The sequence below is a fragment of the Arvicola amphibius genome, chromosome 5, assembly GCF_903992535.2.
Source record: "Arvicola amphibius chromosome 5, mArvAmp1.2, whole genome shotgun sequence".
NCBI classification, from domain to species: Eukaryota; Metazoa; Chordata; class Mammalia; order Rodentia; family Cricetidae; genus Arvicola; species Arvicola amphibius.
Genome location: NC_052051.1, coordinates 20,215,553 through 20,234,127, shown reverse-complemented (window position 1 = coordinate 20,234,127; position 18,575 = coordinate 20,215,553).

Genomic DNA, 18,575 nt, shown 5'->3' with positions numbered 1-18,575 from the left:
CACTGGCTTGTGGACACCCACAGACACCCATATCCTTCCTGTCCCACCCAGTCACTCATTCCGTTAATCCCCCACCCACCCATTGCTCTCTCACCCACTCACCTATTCCCTTCTTCCCTCTCTCCCTCCCTCTGCCCCCCCTTCTTTGTAGCCAGACCACTGTGAACTAAAGCACGAAGAGTCCCCTTGCAGGGACCTCTGACCCTCCCCATGGACCAAGTCCCACCCTAACTCCTCTGGTGACAGCTGGCTACACTCCTTTATGAATCCTGAGTGGGGGGATTCCTGAAGAGGCACAGGCCTGCGGGTCCCCCAGCCCTTTTTCTGAAACACTTTTCATGACTGGCTGCTTTGACCTGAAAGAACACACTGAGGCTCTATTTGAATGTCACTCAGATGCCAGAACTAACTCACACAGTTTCTGGGGGCTCTGGGTCACCCCACTTTATGGCCATTCCACTTTATGGAATTGTTCCCTGTGGCTGGTGAAGGACCAGAGGGAAGATTTAGTGAGCGACTGCCAGCCGAGAGGCTGACCCTGAGTGCCCATGCTGGCCCTGACTGCTAAGAGCTCAAGAAGGCATCTCACCTTTGGGGGCTTCCTTTCTGTCCCATGAAGAACAAGGACAAGAATTCATTCCTCACAGGTTTGAATGGGGCATAGTCAAAATGCTCAACACCTAAGGACTCTTGGGGCCAGGCTGGCCTAATGGCCAGGTGTCCCCAGGGTGTCGGCTCTGACAACAGAAGGACCGAGATGCCTCTGCTGACCTTTCCCATTCCAGGAGGGTACATTCTTCCGACCTGTGTCTCCACCCTATGTGCCTCAGAGGACAGGAATGCCGTGAAGTTGTCCAGCCCCTTGCTACTACTGTCATAAGGCCCACAAGCAACCCCTCTGTGGCTGATGTGAAGGCCTGACACTATTGCCAACACAGTGTCTATTGTTTTGGAGGCTTCCCCTCCTCCTGAAGTCATGTCTGCGGTCCCCTCACAATGGTGTGGTTTGGGTTTTCCTTAATAACTGTAGCTCAGTTTCCCACCTGTATGGTGGAGGCGTGCATGGTATCACCATGCAGGGCTTGAGAGGTCTGTGTGGGCTCAGACAGTGACAGGACCGATGTAGAGGTCAGCAGGCAGTGACTCACTGAGCAGACTGAGGGAGGACACCCTGTCAGTTATTTCTGATGCCTGCAAGAAACTCAGCACGGAACTGAAGATGTGCTCCTCACCCCACGGCCAGTCCTGCATCCTTACAGAACCATAGCCTCCTGAGTGACTCAGGGCCTTGAGCCATACAGGGCTGAGTAGTTAAATCAGGACTGGTTGCAGAGAAGGTTGCAGGCAGGGGCCAGGGCAGAGCTGAACCCAGAGGCTTGGTTCCCAGTCTTATTACCAGGGTCCCTTGCCCACCCTCTGAGCTCTGAGATTTCTGAGATTTCTGCGCTCTGGTTCCTCCCTCTGTAAAAATGGAAGGGTCCCCTGCTGGGAGAATTAGATATTGTCTGCCTGGTGTTGGTCACAGAACTGGCCACATACACATATAGAATCAGTAAGCATCACCAATGACTTCCTTAGGAAGATACCCGCAAGGATCTGGTGCCTCCTCACACAGTGGTGCTCCCCATGGATGGGGAGCAGGTCATACAAGCTGAACACGGTTTGCTGGGGGTGCTCCAAAGGGCTCTCTGTGCCCCGAGGACTCTGTGTGCCTGGGTCAGAGTGCTGAGTGTTATACCCCTCAGTTCTTGGTCTCTCATCTGAAGGGATAATTGGGTCTCACAGTGGTGGCCAAAGGTGAGCTTTTGGATACTTGAATTCTCCATTTATGGTCATGTATCCTGTTGAAGCCTTGCTACATATTTTTTGCCGTTTGTTAACTGACGTAACAAGAGGACCAAAGAGGTGATGGGACTTGCCTAACTTTACATAGTCATGGGCTTTAGATAAAAGGGTTAGGCTGACTCTTAGGGCTCAGGTCAGCCCTAGGGAAGCCCTCAGGGGCCTCTGTCAGTTCAGTCTTGAGCCCTCAGCAAGGGAGGCCCTCAGGGCTGTGGCTCATGAATTTGACCTGTGGTCTGTCATATGCTGAGGGAGTCCAAAATGTCTGTGACGTTACAGCAAAAGGTATGAGTTGGAAAAAAAACTGAAGGAAAAAATAGCAAAGAACGGCAGAAGGGGAAGATCAAACTCGGAGACTGAGCAAACCTGAGGTCACACAGCATGACTGGGCTCCCAGACACCCTCTATTCCCAAGGGCAAAGGTCCCTGGGCCAGAGCTGACCCTGGGTTGCCTGAAAGGGTGGGACAGGGATTGGAGGGGTACTAAGACGCCTTCACTCGTCTACCGATGGTGACTAACAGGAATGAGCAGTATCTGAAGTGAGGCACCCAGGGCAGCTGGGCCACTCCCCTGAGCTGAGATGATGGTGCCGTGGGGCCATTAGTATGGGGGACATGTGGAAATGTCAAGGGGCTGGCAGACTCTGCAAGCCTTTGAAGAAGATGGCAGCATGTCTCAGTCACAGGGGTGGAGACAGTGGTGCTCTGACTGGAAGACCACCAGCATCCCTCCAGAGGTCAATGGTGAATGTCTTTATCTATGCTCTACCAGTACTGGGGGTTCAGGCAGTTGTTTACCATGCATTCAGCTTGTGTGTAGGATCAGCTCAGGTCCTGGTGCTTGCCCGACAGAACCTGTACTAACTGAGGTATCTTTTCGGCCTTCCCATCTTCGCTTTTCTCTTGTTCCCGTGATAAAAATCCTCTGACAAGAGCAACTTAAGATGGAGAGAGTTTACCTTAGCTCACAGTCCGAGGTTATAAGCCATTACTTCGGAGGGAGTTTGGAGTCAGCAGCTTGACACAACAGCTGACCATATTGCATCTACAGTTAGGAAGAGAGGAGGGATGAACACATGCTGCTCTCTGCCCCACCCTTTCTCCACACAGTCCAGAGTCCCATCAAGGAATGGTGCTCCCCACAGTGGGCACATCTTCCCATATCAACTGACTATGACAACCAAGGTACTCCCCACCGGCATTCTCAGGGGTCTATCTCCCCCATCATCATCCCAGATTCTGTCAAATAAGTAGTGACAGCCTGCAGATTCTGTTAAGTCCACCGCTAACAGTGTCACAACCCAGGAACCCAACACAGGCTGGGGGCGTGACAGACCTAGGTCTGCGAGCTACTTTCTGTGGTCTGTTGTGCCATGGGGTCACTAGTCTTGGGAGAGGGAACATAACACTGCCAGCAGGATTTTCTCACGGGGATGTCCACTCAGGTGCAACTGGGATCTTGGATCAGACAGCAAACAATTCCAGGGACAACCAGAATAAAGCCAAGTTGAAGTTTGTTAAGAACAGGACTGGGGAGCTGGAGAGATGCCTTCATGAGTAAGGGAGATTACTGCTCGTGCAAAGGCCCTGAGTTCAGTTCCCAGCACCCACAAGGCAGCTCACCATCTGTAACTCCACTTTCAAGGATTCTAACATCCTCTCCTGGCCTCCACAGGCACTGAATACAGGTGGTGCATACACATACAGGTAAAACAGCCAAATATATACAATAAAAAATATCCTTGAAAAAAGAGCATAGCCAGGCATGGTGGCACACACCTTTAATCCCAGCACTTTGGAGGCAGAGTCAGGAAGTTCTCTGTGAGTTCGAGGCCAGCCTGGTCTAAAAGTGAGTTCCAGGACAGGACAGCCAGGGCTACACAGAGAAACCCTGTCTCAAAAGAAAGAAAGAAAGAAAGAAAGAAAGAAAGAAAGAAAGAAAGAAAGAAAGAGAGAGAGAGAGAAAGAAAGAGGAAGAAAGAAAGAAAGAAAGAAAGAAAGAAAGAAAGAAAGAAAGAAAGAAAGCATTTGTGTCTGAATGTCTTTGATATAGTTATATGGAAAAACTAAAGGCCAACCTGAATTACATAAAATTCTATCTCAGAAAAATGCAAAAAAATAGACATTTAAAAAATTATAACTACAGTCATTACCGTGTCTGTGAGCATCATAGAGGCACACAGACTTACAGAAGGCCATGTGATGAGGTCACACTGTGTTCTGGCTGTTTTAACTGTTGTATTTGAGGTATTACCAGAAAGGGGGGTACCTTTTTTTTGGCCTCCATGCAGACAATCTTCGCAACTGTTAGTCTTGAAGTAATACCAGCCAGTTACAGACTGAAGTCACATCCGCGCCCCTCCTTGGGGCCTCATAACTTTCCCTGTCTTCTATCTGGTCTCAATGGTCTACCTCAAGCCTCAGTTTCCTTCTCCGTAAAGAGGGCCGTGACTGCAGGACCGAACTCAGAGGCTTTGAGTCTAACACCACACTTGAGAGGCCTTGAGCATTCACAGAAGGGGGCTGCTTATTGGAATAATAATAATCATAATAATAATATAATATAATATGCTGAGATACCCTAGGGACTCAGGATTGCATGTGGGTAGATGAACTAGCTGCCACTGACCAACCTGGTGCCACAGATCTCTGCTTTCACAACACCAGGACAGGCAGATCTTTGGAGACAGAGTGGATCTTCACCACCAAAAGCCAAGGAACGATGGGTAATGAGTGAGGGATTTCTTTGGGCACATAAAGAAGGCGTTATAAAATTAGAATGTGGTGGCGGCTGCCCAAACCTGTGACTCTGCCAGAGCCACTTTAAATGGATGACTTTTTTTCCTCATATGTGATTTATAGCTAATGACGCACATTAATGACAGGATACGAAGGGACCAGTGGCAGGTCACTAAAAGCAAAAGCAGAAAGCCAGACCTAAGCCCGGAAGCTTCTACAAACACTGACCCGCACACAGAGGGACCGGTGCACATCTGGCCAGCCGTGTGCAGCAGTTCTTAGACTGTGCAAAGTGCTCCTCGCAGCCCTAGGTCTTCTTACACATTTATGTCTTTATGTGTGTCTGTGTGAGGACACCCCTGTGCCACAGAACATGCATGAAGGTCAGAGGACAGCTTGTGGGAGTCAGTTCGCTCCTTTCATGGTATGGGTTCTGAGGATTGAACTCAAGTTGTTAACCCAGGGCAAGAGCCTCTCCTGCTGAGCCATTTTCCTGGTCCCTGTTGACATCTTCAAATCAATAGGCTCACTCTACCTCCTCAGGTCCATAACCGTGAAAGAGCTCGAATCTCACTTTGTACAACGTTGATTGTTATATCAAAAATCAGCCACGACCTAAGTGCCCAAAAAGGGCTTTAATAAATAAGTCACACCCAGGAATATTATTTAGCAACTAAAAAAAAACAACAAAAAAAAAAGGCAGGGGAAAGAGGTTGGGGATTGATGAGATGGCTTAGTCAGTAAAATCAAATAAGCCAGAGGACCTCAGTTTGGATTCCTCAGAGCCCACATAAGAGTTGGGCACAACAGTGTGCCCTTGATACCAGCGCTGGGCTCGGGGTGGGGCTGACACAGGCAGTTCCCTGAAGCTCAGTGATCAGTCAGCCCAGCCAAACCGTACACTTTGGGTTTAGTGAGAGACCCAGTCTCAAAACACGCAGGAGGGAGGAACTCATGAGGCCTGACCCTTCACTGACGACGAGGGGTGGAACTTGAGTGGGAGCAAAGGGGTCGTTTCACAAGTCACCCACGTTCCAACCTCCCACGTATGTTCACACAGAAACCACAGTTAAACCAAGTGGATCAAGGTGGGGACAAGACATTGAAGTAGGAGGGGACTTGATGAGAAAGGGGGGTTTATCAAGAGAAAGTGGTGAGAGAGGGGGCGAAGGGGTAAAAACTCAGTGTGTGCTTTATGAAAGAGTTACACTGGAGAGATGGCTCAGTGGTTAAGGGCACTGACTGTTCTTCCAGAGGACCAGGGTTCAATTCCCAGCACCCACATGGCAGCTCACAGCTGTCTGTAACTCCAGTTCCAGGGGACCCAATACCCTCACATAGACATACACGCAGGCAAAACATCAATGCACATAAAATAAAAATAAATTATTTAAAAAAATAAAGATTTTTTAAAATTTTCTGCTTATGGGTGTTTTGCCCGTAGGTACAGATGTACCGTGTGCTTAGTCTGGTGCCTTTGGACTCCAGATCCCCCAGAACTGGAGTTACAGACAGTTGTGGGTGCTGGGATCAAATTCAGATCCCCTGCAAGAGCAGCCAGTGCTCTTCACCCAGCCACAGTCCCCTCAATTTTTTAAAAAATGAAGGTGAAGAGTAAGCAAGAAAAGAAACTGTATGTGGATCATGTCTCTACTTGGATTTGCACAGATCCAGATTAACAAATACACACACACACACAGCACACACACACACACACACACACACACACACACACACATTTTTTTTTAAAGAAGAGGCAGGGCTAGGACTATGGCATCACGGCAGAGCTCGAGCTTAGCCCTGAATTAAATACTCCTCAGTTAAAAAAAAAATCTGAGTCCCAGTGTTGAGCGAAAGAGCAATTTGCAGGACAGGGGGTGGGGGGGGGGGGGGGTCTCTGCAGACCGGCCTGTTGTGTGGGGACAGACAGCAAACATGCGCTCACTGTGTGAATACAAACTTGCAGGGGAGGGTTTGGAAAAACCCAGCCAAGCTGCCCACAGTGCTGGGAGGGGCTCTGACCCGGCCTGGGGGTGGGTTGCTGTCCTTAAAGGTTTCAGTGTTCCCGGGGAGGAGAAAACATTTCTCAGTGGAGAAATGCTCTTCCGCCTCACTTAGGTGGAGGTTAATTTAGGAATGAATGGCCTGTTCTGAGCTCTCAGAATGGAGCTTTCAGAACCACAGGGATTCTCCAGGATGGAGGAGCTGGGAACGTGGGTAGATGCAGTACAGAGATAAAAAGAGAAGGGACACATTTACTCTACACCTACAGTCAAGGCAGAAAATACTGCTGCGGATGCTGGCGCCTTCTCTCCTGCCAAAGCCACAAGTGGAGCTAGGAAGAAAAAGAAGATTCAGGGTCCCACATCTGAAGCCTGCGGTTTCCTGACTGGACACCTCACAGCTCTGTTTGTGTATTAAAAAAAAAATCAGTCAGGCTGTCACTATGCTGGCTGGCCTAGAACTCATTATGTAGACCAGGCTAGCCCTGAACTCGCAGCAATCCGCCTTGCCTTGCTCTGGAGGCTGGGATTAATGATGCTTGCTGCTGGACCACTCCACCTCCTCAGACTCAAGTCCCCGAAGGTGCTAAGGACCATCACTTTCTATACAGCAAGGTTTAAAGAGGTGAAGTGAATGGTCCAAGGTCACAGAGCACAGAAGAGAAGAGGGATGGCCATCAATACTGCTAAGATATAAGAGAAAGTCACCTGAGTATGGGCATAGGTGACCGTCCAAGTTTCCAAGGCCCAGTGGGGCTGCCTGGGATGCTGGGATCCTCCGCCCGGATTCTGCAGGGCTGCTCTGCTCATCCCTCCCTCTGACTCAGGGCTGTGTCTGCCAGACACACCCAGTTCAGTCAGACAGAGCCAAGCGCACTTTCTTTCATGGAAACAAATGAGCCTCTAGGGCCCCAGTTGAGGTTGTCCTACTAATTTAAATACATTCGCTACACTGTCTACACTGTCTGTCGCATGTATCCTGCGCCTCCTGAGGGCTTGTCAATCTGTAGCGGCAATCAGTGTGACACACTAAGACCGGATCCCAGTTCTGGGAGAAGGGAGGTCTGGTTCACATCTGGGAAGGCATTGCTTGAGCCCTGGATCAGAGCCCCCCAGCACAGTGACGTCTACATTGAGCGCCCTCTATAGACACAGCAGGCCCAGGGTTTTGCTGCTGGATAATGGTCCTTCCTTCAGGCTCATGTGATTGACAATCAATTCTCAACTCAGCCAATCGGACACTCTCCTGGGACTTTGGATCTTTACAACAAGGACATAATTTTTCAGCAATTCAGTTCAAACTTTTCATCTAACTGGACTTTTCTAGGTGATATATATATATATATATATATATATATATATATATATATATGACGCCCGCCATGCTGGATTCCATACGGTACGGTTCACTCAGGTCAGCTATGACTCAGTGGGGATGCTAGTTCATAGTCATGATCTAGATTCTAGAACATTCTTGTAGCTCCTCAAAGTTGCCTCCAGGCTCTTTTACAAGCTTAGCTGAGCTGCTCCCTCTCCTCTGTACCTGGCAATCGCTGATCATCTACAATGCTGGATTAAAACCCACAGCATCTGGCATGCCAGGCCATGGCTCTACTTCCGAGTTATAGCCCAGGGATTCCTTTTAAATTTTTTTATTTTTACTAAGAAGCCCAAGCTATCCTTGACCCACCCTATATCCCAGACAGGCCTCGAACTTGCAATCTTCCTGTCTCAGCTTCTCCTGAGCACCTGGTAGGCTGAGCCACCAGGCCCAACTTGGCTGTTAGGTCTCTTGTTTCATTGTTTCCAGAGTGTCCTATGAGTGGAATCTTATGCAGCTATGGCTTTCAGTGCCCTGCTTCTCTCACTTAGACTAGCGTGGAGGATTCTTCCACTCACTGCAGACTTCATCAGTTTCTTTTAATTACTAAGTAATATTCCACATCACGGAGGTCCCACAGTTTATTTCAGTGTGATCATGTGACTGGTTTCAGATAGTTCCAGGTGATGCGGAGGTGATGCTGTCAACCTCCGGGTGCTGCTCTTGGAGGACCAGGGTCTTCACTCTCTGGGTGAATGTCTCCTGCTGTCCTTAAGTCCCTCCGGTTGACCTGGGGGATGTCATCCAGCTGGACTCTGAGTGGACACCCTCACAGGCCTCCTCATCTAGTGTAGAATGACTGTGACCCCGTCTCGCCTTTAATGATGCTGTTATCATTCTGCCCAGAAGACCGGAACCTCAGGATGCTCATGGACACACTCATGGACACACACTGGACTTGGGGACTTCCTTGCAAGGTAAGGTGTCAGAGAACCATAGCCCCTGTCTGGGCTCCGTGGCCTTGGAGGTAGGCAGGCACCTCCCCAGTGGAGGAGACAGAGAATGTCCCGAGACTTCCCACGGACTGAAGGAATTCTTGTATATCCTTTCTCTGGGCCTCAGTTTCCCACTGTGAAAAGATTAAATGGGATCAAACAATGCATTTCCGATGGTTCCACCTCCTGCTATGTTTGCTGTTTGCCGTGACTGGACTAGATAGGAGGGACCCTCATCTGCCTCTCTGCTGATTCCAGGGGGTTGGAGCTGCTGGGTGCCTGCCGAGTTAGCATCCCAGGCCATCCATCCCAGAAGAGCAATTTGCACTGTCTGCCTTTTTGGTTTAAGAAGAGAGATACCCCTGTCAGTTTAGATTAGTATCACTCCTCTAGAGGAACCTTCTAGCAGGCTCGGCCCCCTCTCGGAGCCAGTATTTTCAGAATGTTGGAGTTCCTAAATGAGACCTGACAGGCCTTTTTTTTTCTTCTTCACCTTTTGAAAATAAAGCAAATTGTCCCTGCACAATCTGGAGACTCTGATTAGATTAACCCTGTCACTTCCTGGTGGCTGTATGACGTGCAGTAGCTATGTATGCCTGAATGAGGATGTGGAGACGGTAAGACCTGGGTGGTCCGTCGTCTCCCTCCCCTCCCCCCATGCAGGCCCCCCCTCCTTCCAGTCCGTGACTGACTCTTGCTTGTTTGCACCTGATCCCATATTGTCATTCTCTGGGCAGTTCTCCGCAAAATGGCTCCACGCCCTGTGTTCGTGGAGGAGACTAAGGTTGAAGAGCCCAGGGCACCTGCCTATGGCCTCTGCTGGGATTTCCTGTGCTGGGATGGGTGCTGGATCCACCTCTGTGGATCCCACACATCCTGCATCAGCTGCTCTATTCTTCCCATCTCCAAGTGAATACAAAGTGTCACCTCCCTTCCTTGCTCAGTCTCCTAAAGCACCCCACACCAGCAACCCCCCCATGCTGGACTCAAAGCACCCCCATGCTGGACTCAAAGCACCCCCCACCGGCAACCCCCCATGCTAGACTCAAAGCACCCCCCACCAGCAACCCCCCATGCTGGAATCAGGTCTGGCTGGTCTGAGACTGTCCCCAGTCGTCCTTAAGTCTCATTGCCTCGTGATTTTCACCTACACAGTCCTCCCCACCAGGTCCACAGGAGACCCAGACCACTAGCTTAGTTACCACTCATGTTCCACCCGCTTACAGATGGGAAAACTGAGGCGCTTGCTCAGCACTAGGGTTGCCTGCTTCCGGTCCTGGTGTTTTTCACTTACGTTAAATCTTCCTGCTTCCTTGTTAGTCTATGCTAACAAGAAGGACCCTGGGTCTGTTAGGTTTAACTGTCAACTTGACACAGCCTAGATTCCCTCCCTGTGAAGGGAGCTCTAATTGAGGAATTGCTCAGGTCATACTGGGCTTTGGTGATGCCTAGAGTCAACGGTCTTGGTGGTTAGTGGATGTTAGAGGGCCCAGCCCACTGTGGATGACGCAGTTCCCCAGGAGGTGGTCTTTGGCTGTGTAAGAAAGCTAGTTAAGCAGAGCCTTTGAGGGAGCCGGCATTCCTCCAGGGTTTCTCCACGGCTTCCTTAGCTGTGAGTTTCCTGGCTGGAGATAATGTTGCATGCATGAAATAGCAAGTAGCCCTGCCTTCAGGTTCCAGCCTTGCCTCCCTCTCTCAGTGGTGAACTGTGACCTGGAACTGGAAGACAAACCAAACCCTTTCCTTCCCTAAGTTGTCTTTGGTCAGCGTGTTTAGTCTCAGCAAGGGAAAGGCAACTAGATTAGCTCCTTAAGACCCGAGGCAGATTGTCTGGAGCAGGCAATGGCTCCTCTCCACTTCACTTAAGCTGAAGTGCTCATTGCCTCCTGTTATACGGCACTTTTCTCTGGCCATAACAAGATGCCATTCATGGACTTTGCTCCGTAGCCATGGCAACTAGAGCAGTACAACATGCTGGTAGCCAAGTCTGTGGTAATGGGGCTAGAGCTACTAACCCTTCTGAAGGGTTCATCAGACCCTTGCCTGGCATTCCAGCCATTGATCCTTCCACAGCTGCAAGTGACCTTGGGAGATGCCAGAATATACAAGAAGAGAAAGGCTAATTAAAAGCAGGAACGTGGATGAGGTCACCAGTCATGATGGGGTGGGACTTGGTGGTGATGTAATTGTTAGGAATCACCCCCATTCCTGTAAGCAGCTCCTCACCTGTGCTCTGCAGGAAAGCCAGCAAACTCGTTGTCCCACTCAGGTGGACGTTTCAGGTGCCACACCAGTCTAGGCTGATTAGACGTCTGCTTGCATCTACCCCGCAGCTCCTGCATGGCCTGACCATTGTTCTTGGTCCTCCCCTCCCAGCACTGTCCCCGCTCCCTTAACTCCAGCGGAAGTTCATCATTTTTGTGTTGGCATTTTCCCTCTGTCTGGACAGGACAGACAGACACACTTCCCCAGCTTTGGGTCTCTGCTGCGGGAATCTTGGAGAGAGGGAGCTCCACAGTGGAGATCCCACGTGTTAGGCCTGTGTGGCCTCGAGGTCAGCTTCACTTTCTCTGTTTTTTCTTCTGTGGAACTAGCTGGCAGCTTCACAGGGCCCAGGCTGACCTCAGCTGTGAGGAGACAGACAGAAATTGGACATCATGAGATCATGACCTCAGAAGCAGCTAGTTCAGTCTTCCCTCCTTCCCGTCTTTCTTCTACCCTTCCTCTTCCCTCCCCCAATCATCCCCCTTCTCTTCATTCTTTTCTGGTGTTAGCGGTGGAACTCAGGGTGAACTGTAATGCTGGGCCATCTCTTTACCACAGTCCCAGGCCAGCGAGTGATAGCTCCATTGTCAGAGGCCCCCAAAGCTTAGAGGCAGAGCTGTGAGATGTTTTGGAGCTTGACTGACAGAATAATTTCCTAAACATCTATTGAGCCCCTTGTGTGTCCTGAGTTGTAAACAGAATTTTGTTGAGGAACTCTTGCCTCGGTGGGGTAAAGAGGCAGGTTCCAAAATGCTCACCACGTCATGGGTTCGCAGCCTAAACTCAGAGTTACAGACGAGAAGATGTGAGACCCAAGGGACAGTCTGAAAGATCAAGACAGGCTCCACTGAGGTGACAGTCTGGGTGTTGCTGCTTGAGTTAGTCAGGCAAGACAAAGTACAGTATTTCTAACAAGAGACCTAGATGTACACACAGGACCAAGTCCCAGAGCTGGGAAGGCGTGGAGAAGCATGACAGGAGCGTGACAGACTATTATTTATACTAAGAAGATGTGTCTCTGTCTAAGACACCTTCTAGTTGGTTTAATAAACGCTAAATGGCCAATAGCTAGGCAGGAGTTGTTAGGCGGGACTTCTGGGAAGAGAGAGGAACTTGGGCTGGATCTAGGTGCGCAAAAGAGACGCCAGAGAGACACTGAAGAAGTCAAGCATACAGCACAGAGAGGTAACTGAGCCACGTGACAGAGGCAGCCTAATAGAAACAAAAAGCCCTAAGCTAAGGCCAACTTTCCATAGTTAATAGTAAGTCTTTGTGCTGATTTTTGTGAACTGGCGACCCAAATGAAAGTTTGACCACACAGGAGCTTCAAGGCCATGGAGGGAATGAATAGAGAGTGGAGCATAGATAACAAAACACACCAGGCTTGGGTTTCAACAAAGAGCCGATTATTTTGATGCAATGAGAGTGGCATGTTTAGGGCAGAGTCTGGGGATGATGACAGATCATCAGCTGTGGGCAATTAGAGCTGGATTTTGTGATGTCAACGTCCCTGGGCTCCTCTGAAATATGAATACACTGAGGCCAAAGGTGGCAGTGGTGCCCACAGCCACTCAAGGCAGCAGTTCCCATCTAGTCTGTCAGGGGTTGGGGGACAGGGGTTGGGGGACAGGGGTTGAGGATGAGGTTGATCAGCCCCTGGGCCCATGGTGACACCCCTCTCCATATCTTCCTTTCGGTCTTGCCCTGGATTCTCAGAAGACCTTGGTGGGGACAGTAATCCTCACCGTACTCATGCTTTTCCCAGTGTGTGACCCTGGTTGTGCTGTTGCCCCTCTAGATGGGCGTGATAGATGTTACAATGGCTCCAAATGTACAAGGGTACCAAGGAGGAAGAGGGAAGCTGTCACCAGGAGTCCTGTCTATGGCTGTTGGCAAAGGTGGGGAAACTGAGACATATAACTTGATTCATCAAATCCAGTGAGTTCTGGATAGCAGAAGCCTCTAGGACTATGGTCTTGTGCCAACACAGTGGCATGGACACACTCCCTTGAGGGTCTCCTGGGAATATGATAGGCAGCCCTGAGGAAGGTCAGGCTTGCCTAACCTCCCATCTCCAGAAAGCCTCTGTCCCTAGGTATAACTGGGAGCTTTGATGTCAGGCCTGGCTTGGGAGCTGGCACAGCAATGGCCCAGGGCCCTGTTGGGTGTATGGAGGAGCTGGACTAAGTCATAGATCCTGTCTTTCCAGACCCTGAGCATGCCCTGAGCCAGCCTTAGCAGTGCTTAAGACTGGACCTTTCAGGCTGGAGAGATGGTTCAGTGGTTAAGAGCATTGCCTGCTCTTTCAAAGGTCCTGAGTTCAATTCCCAGCAACCACATGGTGGCTCACAACCATCTGTAATGGGGTCTGGTGCCCTCTTCTAGCCTGCGGGCATACACACAGACAGAATATTGTATACATAATAAATAAATAAAATATTAAAAAAAAGACTGGACCTTTCAAAGGGCCCCAGCCAATTGAAACACTACCAAAGAGTTAGGATCACCCTGGAAGCTCAGATCAGTTCCCCTCAGGCACACACACACACACACACACACACACACACACACACACCAATGTCAAATGAGGCTCACACGGCTGCTTAGCAAACAGGGAACAGCACCCACTGCAGGCCCAGTTTGGCCAGCCCTACCAGAGAAAGAGCAATGAGATCAGTGTGTTTTCCCTCTGAGACTCTTCCAGAACATCTGCGCTCTCTCTAATTGATACTGATGCCTGCTCACTGTTTGACATTTACAAAGTCCAAAGAGCTAAAAGAGGAGAGGGAAAGCCACTCTGAAAATCACCAGCAGAGAGCAACTGTTGACATCTCTCCTGCCCTGCTCTATTATATCCGGGCAACTGTAAACATGCATAGCTGTGCATTGCGTTCCTAAAAACGGAATCACTACATCATTCCAGACCTGTGTTTTGAGGGCCTCCTCTGTGCTGAGTACGTGTCAGGTGATGGACAGGAAGGACATGGTGTCTACTTTAGTGAGAGTTGCCATGTGACGTGTGAGCCACCTGCCCCCTTTCGATGTGTCTACTGCTTTTCAAGCTGCTTGCGTTTCTGCAGCGTGTGAATGCAGTCTATAATTTCATGCAATAGATGCGCTCTTTTTTATCCATCCCATATTATTGCACGCTTAAGTTGCTCCTCTTTGTGTTCATTACTGCAAACAGAGGCATCCCTGTAGCCGGAGGCTCATATGGTATAGGTTGACTCATTAAGTGTCCATTTCAACCTCCTTCTGTATGGTTTCTGGCATGCAGAGTCTGGAAGGAGAAAGAAGGTATTTCCCAGACTCCTTTGCACCTAGAGTTTGGAGATCAACTAGGTTATGCCTGTTAAAATGCACCCGTGGAGGCCTGGAGGTGGGGCACAGAACGATGGCTCAGCAGGTAAGAGTATTTCCTGTTTCTTCAGAGGCCCTGGGTTCAGTTCCCAGCAACCGCATCTGGTGTCTCTTCCTAACTGCCTGTGACTCCTGTTCTTCTTCTGTCTTCTGCACACATACACACTCACACACGCACACACACACGAGAGAGAGAGAGAGAGAGAGAGAGAGAGAGAGGGAGGGAGGGAGGGAGGGAGGGAGGGAGGGAGCACATATACATAAATTAAATCTTAAATACTGGCATGGAACGGACAAATAAATCCCAGCAACTGGAAGACAGAATCAAGAATTTTGGCCCAACTTTGAGTCCTGTCAGAGCTCATAGTAAGACGCTATCTCTGAAAACGAACAAGCAAGCACTTGTGTGACATTCAAAGACAAAGGAAGATAGAGGTGACCTCTTCACATTTGTGGGGGTGGAGGCGTTGAAACTTTTTGTGGCTGGGTCTCCGTGCCAGTTACTAGCTTCTGGGCTAAGCAGTGATTTTGGGGTTCCAGCAGTATCTCCAATCCTTAGATAAGAACTAAGGTATACACATTCCCAAACATGATCCTTAATCTGGGCTGTCAGCAGAGAGAATGGCTTCTCTAAACAAACCAGCTTTGAGGTGACATCTGAGAGCCAGTCCTAAAGGTCCAGGGTCACTTCACCAGGGCTTTCGATGATTTCGCAAGAACCCAGTTTCCTGTATTAGATTACTTTCTGTTTAGGGCAGTAAATGTGGTTTTTCTGGGCTCTGGGTGTGACCCCCAAGTAAGAGCCTGTCAACAACTCTCTCTTCAGAATAAGTTTCTGCCTGTGTAGACTTAGGTCAGGCTTCCTCATTCCCTTGGTTGTTTTTGAGATGTGAGTTACCTGCCGAAAAATGTACCACCACCGAGCCTCATAGATTACAGAGCTTAGCTCTCCATTGTCATCAGTATTAGGATACTGTCTTACTTCTGGAACAGGCTTCAGCGAACGGTGGTGGCATACATCTGTTATCCTAGGCTGAGTTATTTGGCTTCCTTCCCAGCTGTAAATGTCTTTATGCAGCTTGGATATAAATTCCTTGAGAAGCTAGGTGCTTTTCTGAGCATTTTTCTCTCATTGCCTTTTGACTTCCTTAGTGATACTGTTTGTAGAGTAAACGTATTGTTGTTGTTTGTTTATTTTATTATCTATTTATTTATTTTGAGAGCAGGTATCACTATGTAGCCCTGGCTGTCCTGGAACTCACAGAGATCCACCTGACCCTGCCTACCGAGTGCTGGGTTTAAAGGTGTGCACCACTAACCTGGCTAAGCAAGCACTGTCTCTGTACCTTCTATCCAGCTCCGCATAAGGACTTCATTGCTGAGTCCACCAATTTTCTCCTCTTGCTGTTTGTATTGTGCTCTTTGGTCTGGTATCTAAGAAGCCTTAGATAAACCCCTTCTTGTGCAGGACTACTCTTAAGTTCCCTGGGGGTGGGGGTTTTAGCATTTGTTGAGATCCACGGCTCATGTTGAGTTGTTTTGTGCACATTGTACGACAGATGCAGATACCCAGCTGAGCTAAACCGATCTATTCGAACACTGTTCCCCTGGGCTGAGTGGGCTTAGCTTGCTGTTGAAAATCAGTCGCTGTAAATGTGCAGGTCTATTTTTGAATGTTTACTCCTTTTTTTAAAATATTTATTTATTTATTATGTATACAATATTCTGTCTGTGTGTATGTCTGCAGGCCAGAAGAGGGCACCAGACCTCATTACAGACGGTTGTGAGCCACCATGTGGTTGCTGGGAATTGAACTCAGGACCTTTGGAAGTGCAGGTGATGCTCTTAACCACTGAGCTATCTCCCCAGCCCTGAATGTTTACTCCTATTCCTTAATCTATGTCTGTCCTTCTGCCGTCTCACACAGCCTTGATTACTTTTGTTTTGTCATTTCGTAAGTGAGAAGCATCAGCCTCCTAACTGGACTCATCTTTCCTGGCTGGAAGCTGAGTCTACTGCCACACACCTGTAATCCCAGCATTCAGGAGACGGAAGCAGGAGCATCAGAAGTTCAAGGCCATCCTCCCACTGCATACCAAGTTCTAGACCAACTGGGTTACGTGAAATCCCAGTTCAAAACAAAACAGCTCATTCTCACTGTTTGGGGTCCCTTGCAATCCTGTGTGAAAAAGAAAGAAAGAAAGAAAGAAAGAAAGAAAGAAAGAAAGAAAGAAAGAAAGAAAGAAAGAAAGAAGGGAGGGAGGGAGGGAGGGAGGGAGGGAGGGAGGGAGGGAGGGAGGGAGGGAGGGAAAGAGAAACCAGCTGGAATTTTTAACGTTAAATTTAGCATCTTATTATATTGCTGTGTGTATATGTGTGTATATGTGGGTGCGCGTGGCTGGCTGGTTTTAGGGTATAGGCATGTATGTCACTAGAGGCCAGAGATCAACCAAAGTTGTTGTTCATCAGGAGTTATCCATTTTATTTTTTCTGAGACAGTCTTTTGCTGACTGACTAGGAGCTTGGTGGCCCCAGGGATCCACCCATCTCCTTCCCAGGGCTGGGATTAAAAGTTCAAACCTCAGTGCCCAGAATTTTTTTTTAAAGTTCATGTAGTTAGTTAGTCATTTAGCTAGACAGTATGTAGGGAGGTGGGACACTCATGTGGCCTGGCACTCCTGTGGAGAACGGGAGACAGATTTCAGGAGTGAGTTTTTCCCTACCTCCATGACCGCCTCTCTCTGCCCAGAGCCCCTCCCCACCCCATCCCCACCCCAGCTTCAGTGATGCCCTGTGGTTTTTACTAAATAAGCCATGAATTTTGACCACATTTGATCTTAAGTATTTTATTCTTCTGGATGCTATTGGAACTGAAGCTACTTTCATGTCAGACTATTCTCTGCCAGTGTGTAGAAGTACCATTGGTTTTGTATATTGGTCTTTTGTCCCTCAAGCCTACTGAACTGGTTCACGAGCTCTAATAATCTCCTCCCGGTCCCTTGCCGTTTTCCCTGTATAAGCTTATGGATCTCTGCAAACAGAGATATTTTGTTGTGTTTATTTGTGCTTTTCTCTTTGAGACAGGGCCATGGTGTGTAGCCCAGGCTGGCCTTGAGCTAGCAATCCTCCTGCCTCAGCGTCCCAAGTGCTGGATTCCAGGGATGCTTCACTATGCCTGGCTGTACTCTCGCCCAGGTCACTGTGAGAATGTACTTTTTAGAAATATCACAGGACCGGCAGAAAAAAAAATGAAGATATTCCAAGGAGATATTTATGTCTCTCAATTTGATTATCAGATTATTGAAGCAATGGACCCCAGAGAAATGGGAATTTCCCCAGGAATCTCTTGCTGGGACAAGGAAAGGCACTAACCAGAGGGGGTGTTTGTCTCTGAAAGATTCCACAGGGCTCTAAGGATTCCTTAGGCCACCTTGCAGAAACAGACTGAAGCCCAGACATGGCCAGTGGCTGGCTGGACCACAAAGTAACTAGAAGTGTTTTACATGAGCACATCTGTTTATACACATGGCCCTCTCTTTATAAACTGCCTTCCCTTCAGAACACCCTGACGGTGGCCGTGTCAGAGGAGCAGCAGGTGGCAGTTGACTTCAGGGTGTCAGCCCACCAGGAGGAACCTCTCTGATGGGTGAATGTCAGATAGACAAGGCCCTGAGACCACAGACCCCGGAACGTCTTTTGCTTCTGCTGTGCCTTTACATGTTTGCAGCTGCCATCTTTCTCTGGTATCCGTTATGGTGTGAACGGGTATGGGGAGACTGCCATTGCCCGTAAGGCAGTGTGTTTATCTCAAGATACATCCTGTTCTGCCGGGCATTTTAACCTGTGGATTATTATGAAGGTGATTTCTTCCTAAGCTGCACTGTCTAGTTGATAATAGTAATGCTAATTGTGATGATAAAGTAAAACAAGGAAGTGTCACACAGCTAGGACACATGAGTTTCTGTTGGGGAGCCGTGTAGACTGTGGCTTAGGTTAATGATTAAGAAAAACAATTGAGTCCCAGTAGCTGAGTTAGCTTAAATTCTTTTA